This window comes from Trematomus bernacchii, unplaced genomic scaffold (genome assembly GCF_902827165.1).
Source record: "Trematomus bernacchii unplaced genomic scaffold, fTreBer1.1, whole genome shotgun sequence".
In the NCBI taxonomy this organism is placed as follows: domain Eukaryota; kingdom Metazoa; phylum Chordata; class Actinopteri; order Perciformes; family Nototheniidae; genus Trematomus; species Trematomus bernacchii.
The window spans coordinates 1,450,609-1,471,979 of record NW_022988043.1 but is presented as its reverse complement, the minus strand read 5'-3'; the positions used below and the strand labels follow the sequence as shown (position 1 = coordinate 1,471,979).

The following is a 21,371-nucleotide window of genomic DNA, read 5'->3' as shown; positions in this document are numbered from 1 at the left end:
GTGCTTTTATTACAGCTCATCACTCATGTAATTTCTGGCAGCATTTGTGATTACAGATCAAGTGATTGACTAACTACACATTCGGCGGCTGAGTTATGAACCGGGGGCCTACCATTCCAGCCCTGGCAGATTCTCCGTGTCAGCTGTAACTCATCCTCTCCCAGGGTGCTAAATCAAAGAGCATACTGCGGCCGGAAGAGTTAAATAATAACTTGAGCTTTATTGTAAATCTGTCAAAAATTAAACCTGTGCGGACGTCGTCTTGGCCCTGATGTTGTACTGCAAGGGGTGAAGAGGCAGGATAGAGGGGATCAATAGAGGCCCAGATGGAGATATTGATGGATGACAGGTGAAGTGGGTAGGTATGCGTGCGTGTGTTTGTGTACGGGTGTGTGCATGTGTGTGTAAGGGGTGGGATTGAATCACCCTGGGGTTAGGTAGAGAGCACGGCTCAGGGTGTTTAATCGACAGGTCTCACCTTGAATCGATCGGAAGGAGTCTTGCAGGGCAAAGACGTGATACACACAACCAACACTTACTCACACACACCAAAACAAACCATAGGGAGTGAGGAGACGGTGAGGTGAGGGCGGATGTCTCAATGCCATCACTATTGCATGGCTGTATAAAGTAAGTGTTGGGTTTGGTAATCACAAAAGCCATCAGACTCACTTCAAAAGCACTTTTGTTTTTTCCTCATCACCCTCCTGGAGAAGCAATTCAATACCTTTTAAATATTTTGTTTAAGTTCACAAAATCAAACCTTTTACCTTTAAACACTGTGACCACAGAAAAAAAAGCTTTAATGTTCAGATTTATTTTTTGTCTCAGTGAAAAAATAGCAGAGAAGAAAGCGAACCAAGATAATTTCATACCCATTCAATATGTCAACATGACTCCTAACACCCTTGTTATGCAAAACCAGGGCTTAAAGTGATTTAATAAATCTTACAAAAATAACTAGTCATATTTAAAATCAATATGAATAATACTAAGAAGTAATTGTATTACTTTTTGATGAATGCACTGCCAACAAACACACACAATAACAACTTATTGACAAAAGGTCCCTTTTGTCAGAGGAACTACTACATGGTTGTGTTCTACATTGTGGTGAAGAAGAACTAGTTTGCAAACAGTGCAACGCTAATGAAAAGCCTTCTCTAGGAAATATAAACACAGAGCAAAGCAGACTCAAAGGAAATGTTGTTTCCTGTAATAATCCAATTTACTTTGAGAGACCTTACCAAATAGTATTATCTCTATGAGAACCCAATTCTCTTACACTCAAAAGAGCTATAGTAGCATGCTCATGTGACTCATACTGCAGAGCAGCCATGATAACACTCCACCGTGAAATGTCTTACAAGAGGCCAAGATCTTAGAGGCTTTTTGTCTTTAATAAACAACATACTGTTAGTATCAAAATGAATGTGGCTCCATAGTACGTAAAATAAAAAAACAACTGCTGTTCTGCTGAAATGTGCCGATTCAAGGCCTCTGCAGCTCCGGCACGCGGCTTTGACTTCGAGACCAAAGTCTAATGCTTTCAGATAAGATCAAGGTTCATGAGTGTCATTGACTGAGGCTGTTTGTAAGAAGAGCATATTTGCCAAATCACAGTGTGGGGTAGAGTGGAGCCCATTTAAAGGCTGATCTGGAGTCTGTTTTGGAGAGCTCTTGTAGAGCAAAAGAGGCTGTTTGTCAGTCACCTAGGAGTTAAAAGTATTTAGCTTTGTATGTGGTCTACAAAAAGCTTCTGAACAAGTGTGTGGTCTTCTCCTTGAGCAGGGACAAGAGGCTGCGCTCTGATCAGCAGGACCTGTACATCTCCCAGGATGTCTGGGAAGTTATTTGGACAAATTCCATCAATGTGCAGATCTCTCCTGAATAGACAAAGACAAGAAAGGAATATATATGAACAGCCTACTTTGTCCTGAGGATTCAATTACTAGATGCTGGTGAAATTACCTGATGCTTTAACATAATATTGAACCCTGACACGTCCTGATGAAGTAATATATTAAGAGCAAAAACCCAATTCATTACATTACATTATATACACACTTAAACTATATATCAATGTTCTGTTGGAAGACAATTCCCATTTCTTCATTTGTTCAGTCCCTGGAGAATATAAAGGTTTTTAAATGTCATTGTTAACTGTTTACTGTTTGCAAATTACTTTTCTTGCAGCAGTCCATTATTAAAGTCACACCTCAAGCCTGCCAACCAGTTAATGTATACTTGCTTCTTTAATCCCGGCCAAAGTGATTTAATACTGCCTCTTGAAGAACACAAGCACTTAGCTCTCTGAGGCATGTTGGAGAGTGGATATTCATAGTACTAGTGTAACAAAGAGGGCCAGCAGCCCAGTGACATCAGCGGGTCATCCAGATGTTTCCATCAACTCTTTTCAGTCTAATAAAAGTAAAAATGATCTTTGAATTGTACACACAGGGGGCAAAGAAAAACCATTTAAATGTAATATGTGCAAAACCAGCTTTTTTTTCCTTCTCTTTGAAGACAAACATTAAACATAACTAAAAACTGAGGCAATTTGATTATTTGTTTGTGATAACAACATTAACACTCACCTCAGCTAAAACTCCATCTCTCCATCGGACCTGGCTTGAAGATGCAAAGTAGCAAATACTGTCCCTTCTTCTGCATGGTTCTCTCCTCAGCTCCCACGGCCCTGCTGTCCTGCAACATTCTCTCCCATTCCCCTGGCCAGATTTGATTGATGAGTGGCCATTTCCTTTTCTGTCCATCCCTGTTGAAGACCTGGCAATGGCAAATGCTGAATCGTGTCACGCTCCATCTCCCTCATCTTTGTTTGGTCTTTTTTCTTCTTCCTCTGCAATCTCACTTTCTTCCTCTTTCTCCTGCTCCTCAGAGCTCTCTGGTCTCTCCAGACCATGAAGCAGCTTGAGTTGAACCTGTCTGGATTCCTGTCTGGGTGATACACAATATATGTTGAGGTTCTTCCTACTGTGAGACAATTTGAATTTAATGTAATAGTCGATTGATAGGAAAACAGACAACATTTGATAGTAGGTATTTACTTATATAAAAAGGATGGAAATTGTATAAATTGCACCCATGTGCTTTCATGAACTCTTGACAGATTAACTTCTGATCCAAACCTCTGCTTTGCCAACACAGCTTAAAGTTGAGTTCATGCAACAGTCATGATTAATACAATTTAGTCAGTGTGTACTTTTCTAGGAAGAGTGGGTCTTACTTTAGGGCAGTAATGTGTGCATTATTGGACACAAGGTAACCTAATCTAATCTTAATAGTTTTACGTTTGCTCTTGACTTATATTTTTAAGTAATTGATTTAACTTACCTAAGAAACTAGCCTAAATATGTACCTACTGTATCCATTGTCTGAAATAAGGAAAATACATTTGACACCGTTACCATAAATCAACTACAGTCTATTGTTGTGTGTGTGTGTGTGTGTGTGTGTGTGTGTGTGTGGAGGTGAGAGAAATGCCCTTGTTAGGTTGCCTTCATCAGTGCACAGTGTAATTCTAATTGGCTTTATTAGGGGGCTTAAATCTAATACCAGCTCTGTGCGCTGCCTTAGGCTCTGGGTGTGTGTGTGTGTGTGTGTGTGTGTGTGTGTAAGTGAGCGCACCTCTGTTTGATGTTTACAACTAACCCGATCTCTTCGAGAATGTTTTCTATGTAACAGCCATGAGAAAACAGACTAACGCGGTACCATTTCCTCCTCTGCTTCAGCCTGAGAGCAGAGCCAGAGTCAATCATCAAATACAGCATTTAGATGTTCAAGTCCAATGAAACAACAGCACTGTAGCACCAGATATAATGATACAGACTTAGGGCAAGAGAAAAGCTGCATGAGACTGCACCACAACATTTGACCCCATTTAAAAACTTGATTCCAATTAGATAGTTCTGGGAGTAAATCATTTAAGAGACCCTTTCTCAATGAACACACAAACATTTTTACGAGCATGCACACATGTATGCGTGTGCATCAACACGATCGTTAACCTATGAACATATACGCACGATTCTGTGCACACATGAACACGCACGTGCACCCGGATAAATTCCACCATGCTCTGGAAACAGACTTCTTAATGAAGCCTTCCCCAAGTGAAAGTAGAGCAGAAATACATACTGGCCCATTTCTGCCTTCAGTTCACCCTCCTCTTCTCGCTGTCTCCCTCTCCCTCACCTTCTCCACATCATTTGTTTTATTCATGTTTTCGTTGTCTTTCTCTGTTGTCTCAATGAGTTAAATCACAACCCCTAATTTATGGCTACAGGCAAAGACACTTCTACAAACAAACTGGCTGATGAGAGGGGATGACTGAAAACATACGCGCCTAGCGGTGTGTGTGTAAATCTTAAAATGTCTGTTACTGTCTTTTTATCTGCGGTTATTTACATAAGAAATGACAACGTGTGTAAAAGAATGGCTGTGATGCAAAATGAAAAAGGCTGTGCACTGGAGGAGAGGGGAAGTGAGAGAGGGGGAGTAAATCCAGTGACACTGAGTGGAGAGCGCTCAGGTGTGGTGAGAGGATTATACAAAAACCCTGAGTATGAATGACAGTAAACACCTGAATGACAGAGAGACAGGGAGGGGCGGGAGCTTGTGTGTGTGTGTGGCTCTGGGTGACAGTTTAGTGGTCTTCACTGATATTCAGAGGTGAGTGAATATATTCGCCACTTAATGCTCGGAGGGTTGTGCTGTTTACTCAACTGCAACTCCTTATGGTATACCATTATCACTATGTTGATTTACAGCATGTTTAAAGAAACTGCAACAATGAATGAAAGACGATTTGAGAAGCAAACAATGCATGTGTGGGAATGAGGATGTCAACAAGGCGGGCATGGAGTGTGGAAGAGGAAGATATCAATCAGGAGAGATCCACTGCAAGAGTTTCGGGAGCTGTTGAGTTAGAGAGCGAGTCACAGATTGAGTTATACAGTATGTCAATAATAGGGCTATAGAGCAAGAAAGGAGGTATGTTTATCTTACTTTCACTGTGTTTTCTTTCACTGCGTTGGGAGGGGATCGCTGTCAAGGTCTCTGAATCAAGCTTCAGTTTCTGAGTTTCCCCTCTGAAACACAAACACACCTCTCATCACCTCCGATCAACACTTCGATGCCCTTTTGCGTCTTCTTTTTTGACATCTTTTGCTCACGTTTCTTTATTTCATGACTTTTCAGTTGCCATGTCACTATTTAAACATCATTAAGAGAAAGAGTGTCAATTTATATTTCTTTGCAACTGACAAATCTGAAAGCATGTCAAACTATCTGCTGATTGTTCTTTACTCGCCTGGCAGGTTAGATAAACTTAGCTGCTTTTTCTGCAAGTCATTAGAAGGAGTGCCAACACATTCACCCCCTCTTGTGAAATGCTCAAATGTGTTTTTAACCTTTGTCTTAAGGTTACATCCAGAGGAGAGCAATGCATGTCAATTCCTAGATCTGCTCTTAGTGAAATCCCTCACCTCTAAAGCTATATCAGTGTACAGCGCTGACTCTACATGAAGCGTGACCCCGTTTCCCCCACGGCGACCCCCTCCTTCTTTTTACAGCCTTGGAAGATAGAGGAGCACAGGGGAAAGGCATGCCAAGCTAGTAGACACTTTTAAGCAAAGATTAAAGGTTTTTCTTTTTAATCAGTCATTTGGCAGCGATGTTAGCATTTCACCCTAGTGCGGCTAAGGATCAATTTTTAATGCTGCGGTGCAGAGAGCAGACAGGGTGATTGGCAAGAGAGAAGCTATTTACAAAGGATCTATTTACACATTTTCCATAGAAATATGCAGAGGGCACAATTGACATCTCTTACAGAATTGTAAATAAGCTCTCTCCCTCTCTCTTTTGTCATGAGGCACGACCTCTGTGAGCCCCTGATGATCATTGCTTTCTGTGCGTTTACGTGTGTGTTCACTCACATGTGTCTCACATGTGTCTCACATGTAAGAATAATAAAGGCATCTACACCTCTCCCTTGTGTTGCATTGTGTTACATTTCTCCATGTTGTGCTGCCAAGGGCTGGGTAACTAGGTCAATCAACCCTGGTGTAAACACATCAATAAGAATCCACCAAGAACATGCTAATGACAATGACTCTTTTTAATTTATATCTTTACTTTACCCCCTTCTATGCCAAAATACAGCTTTATTTATACAGTGTTACTCCTTGAGGGATGTCAACCTCGGCTTGTAAATATCTAAGTAAAAGTAGGTACTTAGCTCACATACATATTGGATGTACTGTAAGGGTATGCCCTCCTCAGTAACAAAGCAAAGTCTAAAAAAGTTATAACCAAGTAACACACAATATGTTTGTTGTTGCATAAAATAGATACATTTATTTGATTATGAGAAACATAGAATTAGCTAAGGGTTCATTCCAGTGTGTTGAATATTGGCAATGTTTGACAGGTGTACTCTGAAACACTGCACTGAAAGAAGGCCTTGACCAGCAAACCTTGAAAAGTGGTCCATGCACAACTACATAATGACTCAAGACTATTAGATGCTTCAGATAAAAAAATGCCTGTGCATAAAGCAGGTTGGTGTTAAATATTGGTGATGTCAGTTGTACAAGACACCAGGACATAATCTCACATTATAGACAACGGAAACCTTTAGACCTAAACAAGTTCATGTTTGGACAGACCTGACACTGCTGTCTCCACACACATCAGTCTTCATATCCACCCTGAATCAATCCATATCCATCCATCCATCACCCATCATCCATTCATCCATTATCCAACCATCCATCCATTCATTCATTCATTCATGCAGTCAACCAGCCTTCAAGCCAACCAGCCCACACACCATTGATCCAATGATTGACCCTGCACTGGGAGGATCAATACTCTCTTAAATGGCATCATTGTAAGCGCTTAGGCACAATGGCCATACGTTGTTTGTACAGTTCATTTCCAAGGTAGCCAGGCCGTGCAGGGCTCTAACCCCAGTCAACTCTCCTTTCTCCTACACTTGTGATAAGAGCAGAGAAAATAGGGAGGCACTGAACAAAAAGGCATTGAGGAGCAAACATTCTTTACGCATGCAACAAAAGGAGCACTGGTCCATGCAAATCTACTTGTAATGACTCAAGACTATCAGATTCTTCAGATAAAGATGCCTGTGCATAAAGCAGATGTACAGACACATAACTATAATGTAACAAAGGAAAGTAGACAGAAAGGAGGATTAACATAAGTCATGTCTGATGTTGAACTGAACCATGTCACATTAGACACACACATTTACTCCATTCAATATCAGACAACTCTACTATCACTCTATGCAAGTAGTGTATAGAAATCATTCCTTAGATTTCTGACTGGTAAAGTAATAACCTAAACAGTATGAACCTGGAGGAGTACTATTCAGTAGACTCATGTTCAGTATATCACTGTGTGGCCTATTGTGGCTTGGTGTGCATACAGAAACCCTGTTGGGTTAGAGCTGAGGCCGGGTCTTGGCATTAAATGACTGGGACTCTGACAAGACTCCGAGTTCTGTCACAGCGGTTCACAGGTCTTGTTAGCCAAGGTGTCGGCAGGGGTGGAAATGACTGTGTGTGAGTGTGTCTGTGTGTGTGTGTGTGAGGTGAACATTAGACAGCACTCTTACCTCCACCTCCTCACCTGACACCAGCAATAAAACTAAACAGGCCAAGGTGCTCTGTGTGTGTGTGTGTGTGTGTGTGTGTGTGTGTGTGTGTGTGTGTGTGTGTGTGTGTGTGTGTGTGTGTGTGTGTGTGTGTGTGTGTGTGTGTGTGTGTGTGTGGACATGCACACAGGGGAAAAGAAGGGGCATGTGTGCTGCAGGGTTGTTGCTGCTGTCACCAATTTGCCGGGGCCTCCAGACGGGAGTAGGAGCAAGGTGACGGAGCTGTGGCTTGATAAACACAGAAGCCCTGCTTCGATTTCCCATCCAGTCCACTTTGGAAACACATGGCTCTTCCTGGGCGCTCGTGGCCAGGGGAGGAAGAAGGAGAAGCGGGAGGAAGAAGGAGAAGGAGGAGTAAAAGGGGAGGAAAAAGGAGAGCCACAGGAGAGATATAGTGATGGGTGTGCAGTGAGGAAGAATAGCAGCCAGGAGGAAGGTTGGGAGAGGGAGTAATGGGGGAAGGTAGAGCATGTGAGAAAATAGGGCAGAAAGAGGTGACAGGCCTTGTGGGACCAGGTGTGTTGACTTCCAAAGAGATGGCATACCTTCCATACTTCCATAGACTGACACAGAGAAAGAACAAGAGAGATTAAGAAAAGAGAGAAGAAAAAAAAAAAGACGGATGTGATAAAGTTGAGGAATCTTCGAAACAACCTACACTCAAATATTTCTTTAAAGATGAAAACACAACTTACACAGTCAAACTTCTCTTCTTAGCCCCCCTCTCTCAATCTTTTCTTCCCTCCATCTCTTTCCTTTTTGCTTGGAAACCACTTGCCGTGTTCCGCCTTTCAACTAACATCAGAAGTTTAAAGACCAGCTCCAGTTGGAAGAGCAGAGGAGTGTCAGTGAGGGAGGTGAGGCACCAAACTCCCCTCTGCCCCCCTAGAGAGTTAAGGAGATCACATTTTAACCCCCCCACCAAACCCCACCCTGCCGCTCCTCTCCTCCATACCTTAATACCAACATAAGAGGACAAGTGTGGGCTCTAAGCACCAGTGATCAAACACGAGCGGCTGCTGGTTGCGCTAGGCTCAGGACGGTTGGCCTAATAGGATTGGAAGCCCCCAGGTGAGCCAAAGGACACCTCCAATCAGCATGATTAGCCAGAGGCTCAACAGCACTTCTAGCAAAAGCACTGACTGATGTACAGTGCTAAAAGGATCACATGGGTTGTGGAGAATGTAAGCAAGTCATGGAGTGCCGTGCCATGGTTGACGGTACATGTCAAAGTTGTGTGGGGATTGATGAGAGTTTAAAGTTGCATGCAGTTTTAATGTGTCAGAATGATCTTGAGATTTTGACTGTTTGGTAATCACTTTTAAGTTCACTAAAGCGTGTGATGTGTGGAGCAGTGGAATAATCTTGTCTTTCTGGCTCCTTATAAAAACAGTGTATGTTGTATACATGTATGCACACAGCTTTAATGCAAGAGTACACATAGGCAGAGGATCTGCATGCCCTCACCATGCATAAGTACACACACGCACACTCTGACTGACATACTGACACACACACACACTCACGGACTGACATACTGACACACACACAGGCTTTTATAAACTCATCACATCCAAAAAACAATTACCAGAGACTGAGCTCATCACTGACTAAGCAAAAGTCATCCAGCGTGTAAAACACACAATATAATTAGCACACATCAAGCTGCTGTGTCCTACTGTGCATTAATGATGCCTCCCTCTGAAGTGAATTATGGTTTGATGAGTGAAAAAGTGAGTGAGGAGGGGCTTTGAGGAGGAGCAAGACATCATTTGGAGAGATGAGAAGAGTGTGGTGGGAAAAGGGGCGAGAAATAAGATACAAAACATGAATTTCCCTGGTTTGCCTATGGTGACGCACTCTCGTTGCCCCCAAAAACAATTAACCAGAGAGATATGAACATGGGATAGTGGATAGTCTACTCACTTGTATTGAGGGCCATCACATGCTAGGTTCCACAGGCGACATCATACACCTGCATAAAATGAAAATGTATTTTAGGCAAGATTTCAAAGCAGATCAGATGAGGTATAATCTCATAAATGTTCCCCAAGACCCCCCTGCAACAGGATTGTTTATATTAAGCTGAATCCAATGGAACTTTAATTAAAAGAAAGTTTGTTTAACTGTATTCGATGAGGTGATCATTAAAGATTCTGATGCCAATAAGTGATGCTTTTATCACATCATCGATTAGGAGGTGTTCAAGCGCTACATACTTCAGACTTTAAACCAGAAAGCAGTGCACATTTCAGCTGTCTGTGCTAAAGTGCAGACCATTTAAAAATATATGCATATGCAGCTCAAACTCATGTACTGGGAAAACCTTGGGTCTGTCATCTACTTTAGACCTGAAGAGTCTGAAAACATGTGTCCAGTTATTCTCATACACACCTTCCTGCCAGCCGGTGGAACAGGCTGTGGGGTCCAGAGCTTTTGAGGCCTGGGTAATCACTAACCCAGAACACACAGAGGATCTGTCCCAAGAGAAGCAGCTCTGCACCTGCTGGAGATATGAACCAAAGGGGCGAAATGTTCCGACAGATACATCAGAAATACATACAATGTCACCTTGCCACTTATTTTATGAATTTTAATCTGAACAATTAGAAGTAAAAGAAGCCAAATTATGATCTATTGGTATGCTGGTCACATGTTTCTGACCATCTCCAATGTGTAGCCAGATTCTCATTGTAGGTCCATGATCATTTTTACAAGGGACTGTTAAAAAAACCACAAACAAATGATGTTGTCAGTGTCACGCTCGAATAACACAACTATCACAAGTGGTTGTGCCCTTTCAAAAGTGCTGGGGTGAGGAAGAAACTATAGTCCCCAGTCTACCACAGACAAAACCATATTTTAAAAATACTGACCCCCGATAAGACACGTTAAAAGTTGTAATATTTACATCTTATTATTTTGGTTTCATTCTGAGCAAGGAGTAGATTTACATCGCTGTCTTGAGACAGTTACCCCACAAACACCCACTCACCTGTCTCTGTGGTTTGTTGAGCAGAGAAAGCGCATTCACAGTTGGCATTTATCAAAGACACAATAACACACGCACTGTATGTACTCGCATACAGAAAACACTCAAGCATCCACTCACTCATGCTACCTCAGTCTGCCTATTTAAACCTGCCACTAATAAATGTATATTTACTGCCTGCATTGAGGACTTTTAAATTATAGCGTACAATAAACCTGGCACACACATCTCAAAAGCTCTTTCAGGGGATGTTAAAGCAATATAGTAAGCAATTTTCCAAAGTGGATTACAAATTTCACATCCAGGTTTTATTGCACATTACGATAACTTAACCACATCTAAATGTTCCGCATAAATGGGAAATATGTGCTGCTTAATATGCTATTTTTCATTTTTTAAGAAGCGCTTTGCAAACCCTGCCAAGCGAGGGAGCATGCTGGTTTGTGTGGTGGGGGAGTCAATAATCTTTATGAGGTGGATTTTAATTACAAGGAGATAACTGAGCATCCTCCTCACGGCAAGCCTCCATCAATCTCTATTCTGCATCAAGCCATGGCGCAAACACACACACACACACACACACTTACTCATACCCTTTCAGACGCGATTGATCAATCAATCAGTAATGTATTATTTTTTGTCATCGACGCAAACCATATAAAAGCATTTGAAGCAGGCGTTGTTAGATGGATTTTACGACTAATACATGCATGTTCATACACACACACACACACATATATACAGAGACGCTGGCAGGGTAATCCAGCTAAAAAAGGTTAAGGCTGATGTTTTTCCAAAGAACAACGGTCTCTAAAAGGTCAGGTCAATCATGTGCTAAGCATGCATCATAAGCAATCCATAAAGAGCTTGTTTTGAATTATAACATTTAATAGATCACCTAAAGACATAACTGTAACACCGGCAGCTATAGGGCTTCACTCTCCAAATATCTTGAATGCGCCAAGAATTCAAACGGGACTGAACTTAATATGTTGACTGCAGTTCATTTAATGAAGCAGTGGCATTTCCAGCGCACACAGAGCCAGCAGACGTCTCTGTTCAACAATAGGCAATTCTTTTAACAGAATATTGCAGTACAGCAGTAGGCTGTAAATGTGCCCTGGTCTTGTAACAAGTACAATGCATTTTCTCTCCAAGTGGCTGATGTAACATTTGTAGTGTAACCACTTTAATTCCAGCTGTCACGCAGAAGGCAAGCAGCAATTGAAGGAGAAGTTGCCTGACACTTTGTAATGGTGTAAATGTATTAGAACAAGTTCTGAGACAGTTCAATGGCTCTCTATGGAGCCGAGGGGAGATGAATCAGACTGCAGAAAATCATACAAGTTAGAGGATAAAGAGGTAGGTAAAAAAGAAGATGGTACAAAGTACAAACTGATACGACCTGTAATGTATTGTAAAATGTATTCAGCAAAGAGCTCTCTGAGTTTGGCTTTTTAGTAAAACAGAAAAGAGAGTCAAGCTACTGGAAAAGCTGATGTAAAGGGATGGTGTGCCTCCTTATGTCTCAGTCTTATTAATAACAAAGTAGCCAAAGGGATAGTCAAGGATCTTAGCAGCATAGTTTAGGGGATAGCTGCTTGAACAACAAGTCAATTCATTATGTACATCATCATTCTTATAACACTAAAACCGGGTGCAGCATTACACAATTTTGCTTGGTTTAAGAGATATTGAGAGCTAATGAGGTTGAATTTGTGCTCCGAGTGATGTCATATGAGGACACTGAATCCTTGTAGTGTTAATTAAAACTCAATGAAATGATGTAGATGAAAAATTAGCATGGCTGAAAGCCACAGTGAGGGGTACTGCTGGGAAAATAAGGTTTTAAAGTTAAGAAGTTGTTATTATATTATGCAGAGTGAATACAACTTTTAAAGATATTTTAAAAACATCACAATGAGATATCTGCAGTAAAATTATGCAGCTGGAGGTTTGAGTTAAGCTGTGATATTTGAAGCGACTACAATGTGATCTATGAAAAATAATTAATATAGCAGCAAAAGTCGTTGATATGTAAAGATTTAGTCGAGTAATGTCATTGTGAGCAGGGAATCTAGCATGTGTAGCGCACTTGGACATTAAAAAGGGACTTCCAGGCGTGCATAAGTTTAAAACCAAATCCTTTATTTCGTTCGTTCATTCCGTTACATACAGTACAAACGTACAGACACTCGGCACTGTCTAATGAGTGATTTATCGGAATTAACATTCGTTTACATTCTGGTCTTATATAAACACATAACTTACTGAAAGTCTGCTAACAACTAACCCGCTAAAAACATTAACTGATACCATTCAGTACATATGCACAACTCACGATATAGCTAAAGGTGGTTACACTCCAGGTGTAATTAAACTAGCAGGTGACGCACATTACATGCTCGCCATTAAACTATATGTATATGTATATGTATATGTATATGTATATATATATATATATACATTCGTGTCAATACTTTTACACAACATCTCGTGATCACATTAGCTTACCTTTAACATTCAAGAGCACAAGCCGAGTGATGTCCCAACTGCGTTTCACCTGAAGGACCCCTGAGCCGCCCTCTGTGCCTGTGTGAGTTTTACTCCTATTAAATGTAACTTCACCTACTAAATAGAAAAAGTGGCATTGCACATGATTACATCATAAAATGACAGGCTAATTAAGTGCTAAAAAATACAACAACATATACATAAAGTGCATTTGCAATACAATACAGTTTAATGTCCATAACCAGGCCCAATATTACTATGTGTGTGTGTGTGTTGTATTCAGGGCTTCTCTGTTTTAGTGCATGTGAGTCCATGTGTTTGTCCCACTGGCTAAGGTCGTCCCGACCAACACCGCTGAGGCAAATGCGTAATACACCTCATATATTTAATAAAATATATATTTAAAGGTTATGTGTAACTAAGTAACGACTTAGTATTGTTTATTTATTATTTATTATACAATGTACAAGGCATTATGTGCTTCACATAAATGCTTTGTTCCACATTGGCAGCAAAAATCATCACAATATCCAAGTTCCGTAATTACTTTATTTGTACTGAACACTTTAATGCTATAATAATACAGCAGTGGAAAAAATGAAAACTGCACTGTCATCACAGGTTGAATGTTTGGCTCACCTGTGACGGCTGATGTCCCCTGCCTTTATCTGTGACCTTAGTTAGCTGAGAATAGTTGAGGAGACGGGGAGTGAATCTAAGAATCCAGTCTCTCCAGTCTATTAAACTCTCCAAGTCCAAGCTGTCTAAGCGTTACAATGATATGTGTCAGTTGCATGATTAAATAAAAGTTTAATCCCAACGACTTCATTGCTGATAGACAGAATAGTTAAATAACGACACATGTCTGAGTGGTATTTCAATTTTGGGGAAAGAACAATCTTCCCATTTTGTTTCACACCAGCAGTTCACTGGGATCTATCATTTCATGCAAATGTATGCTGCCCTGCCATTCCTGAATGTAAACATGGTTGTTCAATTTGTCAAATAAGATTTGTGTATCACATCTGGATCATCATCATTTAGCTGCATCTCTGTAAAACCTTGTTATCATATCTGCTGTGTAAGGATATCCTGTATCACCTGAAACTGGCAATTCAATTCTGCTAAAATGGCTTTTACTAAGGAGGAAATACCTTTAAAAGAGGCATGTTTCTTTCACTGGCCAAAAATCAGCTGTGTTTAATTTATCATCATGTGCAACTGCCTGGCAATGCAATCCCCTATCGTTGAGTGGGTCTGTGTAAAAACCCTATTCGAACACAAAGGCCTAATAACTATAGCGTCTTCTGCAGTACAATAGAACACATTGTCCTTAATTTACATCTCTTTCTCTGTGTTACAAATGGTGAGGCTGCTCAATTTGACTTCTCTCAGCTGTCCTGCTCCCCTCTCTGCTGCTCGCTCCTGCAGAGATGAAGGGCTTTCTGCACTGTGCTCATGTGTACCCCGGCATGCCCTGGCATATGTTTGAAAGTGAGCACAATATGTGTGGGTTTACATTTGAATGTGTGTGTGCGCCATTCGGTAATCTAGGTCTTTAATTGCTTCTTCGTATGTGCGCTACTGTGAGGATTTGTAGATGCGTGGCAGCATATGTTCCTGCTGTGAGTGAGTGTCTATGTATTTATAGTTGTGAGTGTATGCGCTCCCATTATTGTGTGTGTGTGTGTGGGTAATTTTACTTGCATTTAGGTACAGTTAGTGAGCAGATGTGTCCGTACCTTTGTGCACCTGAGTTTGTGCACATGTTTATGTGTATGCATGTGTTTATACTTGTATATGTGCATTTTTGTGTGTGTCTGAGTGAGTGAGCACTGTCAGGTGCTGCTCCATGCTGTGCCAGCTGCATCTGGAGCCATCTGTGTTGGTGCTCAGTGGGAGGGGAGCGGATGACTTTAATGTACTTGAACCCCAGACAGACCTTTCCCAGACAGTCGTCAGTATGAAACCAAGACAACTGGGCCCAGTCAAGCTGAACAGGCTGATCTGGGTGGTGAGCAGGAGACAGACGCTTTGGTTACACTGTAACCCCCGGTCAGACACACTAGGGAACCTCTGGCAGTCAGATACGCACAAACACTGGAATCTGTTTGTTTCAATCATATAAGAGGTGTGTTTTGGATCAGAGGACACTCTGCTTTTCTTAGCTGTCAGAGTTGTGCTGCCTATTTTCTACAATGTAACAAAGGTTTACTTATTCCCATGTGTTTATTTATTTTAAATGACAGCTAATGTTTCTCATTTGGGTAACAAATAATACGCAACTCCAGTGGCACATGTCCTCATTTTTTTTTTCAAACATATACTACAAACTATTCTCGTGGTGTTTACATTTACAAATCATATACATATTGGAAAATAATGAATTATAAATACTCTAGGGCTTGAGCCCAAAAGTTTAGACTTAGGCCTTGATTGTCTTGCTTGTGACTTCCCCTTTTGTCCTGTTCTTATTCTCTATATGCTATGAGATAATGAAAAAATAACACAAAGAAAGATATCTGTTCAATATTATTAACACTTCACCCGCAAAAAACAACAATACCAAAGTAACACACAAAGAGAGCACAGAGGCCTAACAATAATCTTTCAGCAACAATATGATTAGTGAAGCACAAAATCAATTAATGCAGCAGTGGAATCAATAGGTGTCTCTCAGCATATAATATGTCCTGCAGTTAATTAATAAACAAAAAGGACATTAAGCAGCAGAGCATCAGACTGTGGCAACGACTGTCATCAGTCACCAAGTGTGTACTGATGGCATCAGCAGGAAGGGAAAGGGAAAACATAGACAGATATAAATGTGAGCATAGCAAAATACCAAACACACCCACAGGCAATGATGCTTACACTACACACATACATTTGAGCATGCCCATGCATGGACATACTAATAAACAAAACACACTCATGCACATGCCCTTTCACAAACCTTTTTTTGCATGTTATGGTCTTACACACAGAGGAAGAAATGTAAATCCCTGGTATCAATAAAGCTTATTTTACTCTACTGTAGAAGCCCAGACCATATTAGCATCAATTTGGAACAGGCCCAGGGTTCGATGAGGCTGAACTATGTTGGAACCGGGCCCGGGGGTTTCCACCACCACCAGGTCGGCTCCCTTATTATTTACCATGGCTGACGAGCCCCCCCCCCCCCCCCCCCCATCATTATATTAGGCCGAATTGCAAGTGACAGACTAGAATAGACATAGTCATCTGAAGTCGTACCTCAAACATGATAAACACATGGTACATGCTCTATCTAGTTTATAAAAATACATTTCACATAAAGGTAATAAGCAACAACACTGGGGGAAAAAAGGTGCTTACATTGTTTATGCTTTATTTCTATCTGTAATCTGCTCCTCCGAATATCAGGCCTGCATGCTTTTGTATATTTTGCTATTAGTATTTTTTGTATCAGGCATATATGTTTGGGCCAGACACACCTATTGTTACAAGAGCAAACAGGCAGACAGTGTACTCTCCATGTTCTTGTTATAGTTCTCATTTTTCCCCGACTACCAAATTATTTATCAAGAAAGAGTTTTGTTTTGTTTTGACAATAATTCATTGGTAATGCAGACATACTGTAGCTAATCTCTGAACCGTCGTCATCTGCTTTGTATGAGAGAGCAGTTCTCTTTCCTTGCTGTCTACCTCATTATTTAAGCTGCTTAGAGTTTGAATTAGTAGTTTATTGCATGTTATATCAATTCAGGCCTCTGGCCGGTTGAACTCCTGACACAACTTTAGCAGACAGTTGACCCTGTTATCACACAGCTGACATTAGGAACAGAGACATGACTCTAGACTGCGGATGCATTTGTCTGTAATTGGGTTGAGGCATCAGTTAAACCGGCTTCCTGGTTAATTCAATAACCCATAACAGTAGTGATGACTATATAGATATGAACATTTGACATTTTATTGTTATTTATTAAAAGAGTAAACATAAAAGTGAATGTTTCCACAACAAAAAGCGTCTCATATACCACTTATCGTCCTCGTTCTTATGTTTCCTTTGTACCCTATTTGCTACCCAGGTTACGCTGTTACCCTATTTATTCTGGCTGTGTCTCTCGCTCTCTGACATCATTCAAATTCCTTCTCACCTCAATCATGTGATACAGCGAAGGCCGTCCGTCTTTTAGTCTCAATAGGAGGAAAACAATGAGATTGTTATCTGTAATACTATTACCAGCCGTAATAGGGTTAGAGCTGCCTTGGTTTACCTTAGTAAGGCAGCGGAAAACTTTATTAGGTTTAAGACCTTTTGCTTTTCTACTTTTTCTGCTGCTACTGATACATAAGATCCTTTAAGCCCTTGAGAGAGAAAGGTATCAGCTTAGTGAAAAAAAAGTTCTGGATGGCCCCTCATCTCACTTCTTCTACAGCAACAAACAAAGTGTTATCTTTCAGAAGGTGGAACCTTTCTTATTTTTTTAACATGTTGACGGCAGTAGTTTTGGTGTGGCACTGTGCGCCTGATTACAGGAGGAGTCTTAATCAGGTGGTGCAGTCTGCTCGGGGCCCCTGGGGCCGAGAGTGTGCTACATCCTGTCAGACTGCACAGAGAAACAATCAATCATCAGAACGGCTCCAAGACAGAGGAGAGAGAGAGAGGGCAGGGAGATAGGAGAGATGGAGGAACAGGAGAAAGAGAGAACATGATGAGGGAAAGGGAAAGAGAGACGGTGCCCTTGCAGAGACTAACATAGAGTTATATAGATGCAAGAACGCCTATGAAAATCCAATGAGTCTAGTTAGACTACAAGCCACCATGTAAGGTTGCAGTGTGGAAGCCAAGGCCACGTCAAAGCTCATAACAACCGATGTCTAACATTTTCATTGCTCCCCCTGTCTCTCTAACCTTCACCTACTTGTTTGTTTCACGGTCCTGGCAAAGCGTCATCCACACTGTCACGTTGTAAAAGTTATCACATTTTGGCCACGGTTTTCAGACGACCTCGCAGATAAACACCAAAGCCAGGAGGAAAAAGAATCAGAGGGAGAGGGATACAGAGGGATTGAGCTGGGCCTAGGTTTTACACTCTCTCGGCTCTGTCTGAGGGCTGTGTAATGATGCGGCTCTTTAAAGAACGTCTTAAATGAAAGGCCAGAACAATCCTCAGTGACAGGTGGGATTCGTTATCTAACAGAGTAGAGACAGGACAGGGCCAACAAAAACACACACACACACACAACACACACACACACACACACACACACACACACACACACACACACACACACACACACACACACACACACACACACACACACACACACACACACACACCACACCACACACACACACACACACACACACACACACACACCACACACACACACACACACACACACACACACACACACACACACACACACACACACACACACACACACACACACACACACACACACACACACACACACTACAGTAGAAGAGTTCCGGCTCTGTCTATGTGAAGCAGAGGAGCTGAAATGGACAAACTGCAGATCCCATAAAGGTGATTTATAGAATTTTAAAAGATGTGTGTTCTTGGCACACCATGAAGGATATTATGTGCGCGAAAGGAGAGCTCGGATACAGATCTCCCTCCGAAAACCTTTAAATCTACACTCAGGAAGAAAAGAAAAAATCGTCTCAAAATGTCTAAAAAATGGAAGCCTTTAAGTGTGTATGTGAGAGACAGACAGATAAAGAGAGAAAACACTTGTGTGATATAAGTCCAGTGCTATACGTCTGCCTCTCCTGGCAGTGCCAAAAGTGGAAAAATGTTTTGCTCACCTCTTGCCCCATCCCCCAGGAGAAGATATTCCCATCATCTGAAAAATAAGAGAGAGAGAGAGAGAGAGAGAGAGAGAAGGAGAGAGAGAGAGAATACAACAGTAAAACCAACGGTCTGCAAACAATTCAAGAGAGGCAACAAATACAAGCCTGGGGTTAAAATAGAAAAGAAAAAACAAAAGCGGAGGGAGAGAAGGGAAATGCGCAGCTGACAAAAGTGGCTCAAGCATCATACATCAAGCACTTGTTACCTCTCCCGGTGCCTGTGATTGCACATGACTGCAAACAAGTCAGTGATAAAAATCTGAAGAAAGATGAGACCGATCGGGCTGGCTTTAAAGATCATCAATCACGGCCCTGTAAGCTCAGATATTATTAGTTCAAGTAAAGCTGCACTCTTCCATTTTATGGACATCATAAAAGACTTTGGGGGGTGGAGGTGGAGTGGAGGAGATCCCCCAGTGTTTTAACTAGGACTGGGATGGATGTGTTTGGAAAAGCAGACCGGATGGATGGACAGCTCTAATGTAGTAGCGCTAACTGAATCACTCACACAGCTCCGGGCTCCCCAGGGTAAGGAATGTGGGATGGGAGTGTAAGGCCCCACTTACAATATGTTAAAGTAAGTAAAAGTGTACGGCGAAAAAAGCTGTGCATGTTTGTGTTGTGACATAATGTGGGTGAATTTTTGTCTGGGAATGACCTCTTTGGCAATAGCACGTACAGACCTTTGGGTTAATTACAAGTGGCCAAATAGCACTGCATGTCTTTCAAGTGTGACACACCTGTGACCTCCAACAAGTATGTAAGCATCGGGATTGTGAAAACTTCCAAGACAAGATGTTAACAGCTCCAAGAAAATAACATTTTATAACGGTAACCAGAGTGGAATCTATGGAGATTGATGAACAGTTTTGTATTGGACACTTTACACAAGTTGGTTTTATTTTCTTTCTGTTTGGAGATGACTATATTGGGTATGTATTTTTTGGTAATATACTGATTATATTACTGTGCACTTTAAAAAAGATTATGAGTTTGTTGATTATGACTTGTTTTTTTGTAAGTGTGTAAGCCCTCCTGCACCAGTTAAAGCAGACACCTGTTGATTCATAGTTTTTTTACAAATAATTGCATCATTATTTACTCCTGAATGTTACTTTCTTCAACAGATACATGCAACCACACAAAGACAAAAACAATGGGAGCATGTCTTGGAATACCTGTGGTCATATTGATCAACTTAAAAAGTATGTTCTACTTTAAAATCTTTGTCAATCCATACTACTACTTCCTAAGCAATCACGGTTTAACTTATTCCTCACAACTCTCTCTCTCTCTCTGCCTGCCAGTTAGGACATAAAGGCTAGTGTGAAGTCCATCACTGCCTGGTGAATAGCTGCCCTTTGTGCCTCAGAACTTAATTCACAGGCTGAAAGGACCCCAGCCCCGCCATAGCACCTCTGTGTGCTGCCTGATTTAAAAGCGCTCGCATGTCCACTGAGGTCTGCCGTAAAGCCGTCTGTTAAAGGTTAAACACACCACGTTTAATCACGTTTTGAGGATTAAAAAAATTAGAAGGCTGGGCAGTATGGACACAGCATTCCAGGTAACATTTTAGTTTCCTTATTTATAAAAAAAGTTGAATAAAAACAACTCTGGTGCCAACACTGGTCTCGCAGTCACTAACGTCTGCACTGTTGTCAAGGAAACCTGACTGTTTTTTTCATGGTTGCCATGACCTTATTCAATATGTAGACCCCCTCACTCCACCATATGTCACCTCTTTAACATACCCAAAGCAGAGTAAGAGCATCAGAGCCAGCCTGCGGTAACATTTGTGGGTCGCTCAGTAAGAAAGTACCAGTGTCACCATTTTGAGCAACAAAACTTCACTTCTCTCCTACTTTAGCATTTGTAAAGGCATCAATAACACACCACACTCTCTCCCCGTCATTCCCTCTCCTCTCTTATAGACCCTTGCTGGGCTTGTTAGGCCTGACACTGGCACCCTAGTGAACAAAAGGACTGCACGGCTTAGGGCTGCCCTGGAATGTCAGCGGGTTCACATTTCACATGCAGATGCGTGACCCCAGAGCCCTTTAGTGGGAAGGTGCGCTTTAACCTCACAGAGAAGCAAGAGGAGGGGAGAAGGGGGGTAAGGGGCACCTTAAGGGAAATCTGGGAAGGGGGGAGGGGTAAAAAATAAGAATGTGTAAGATTGAACTGCTCTTAAAATGCTATATGACTCTCAGTTTCTATCTTCTCTGTTCTCTCCTTCCCAAAACACTGCTGCACACAGCTAAACTCTGCTGATATACCTTATAGAATATTATAATTGTCGA

General features: G+C 41.4%; 1 long non-coding RNA gene across 1 annotated transcript; it reads right to left on the bottom strand.

The window, feature by feature from the left end:
• Window positions 1-771: 771 nt before the first annotated feature.
• Window positions 772-10,188, bottom strand: LOC117473040. Its single transcript, XR_004554982.1, has 4 exons — window positions 10,094-10,188; window positions 9,626-9,674; window positions 2,598-2,958; window positions 772-1,886 (listed from the first exon to the last, which is right to left on the bottom strand). It is a non-coding gene; the product is annotated as an uncharacterized LOC117473040 (long non-coding RNA).
• Window positions 10,189-21,371: the final 11,183 nt, after the last annotated feature.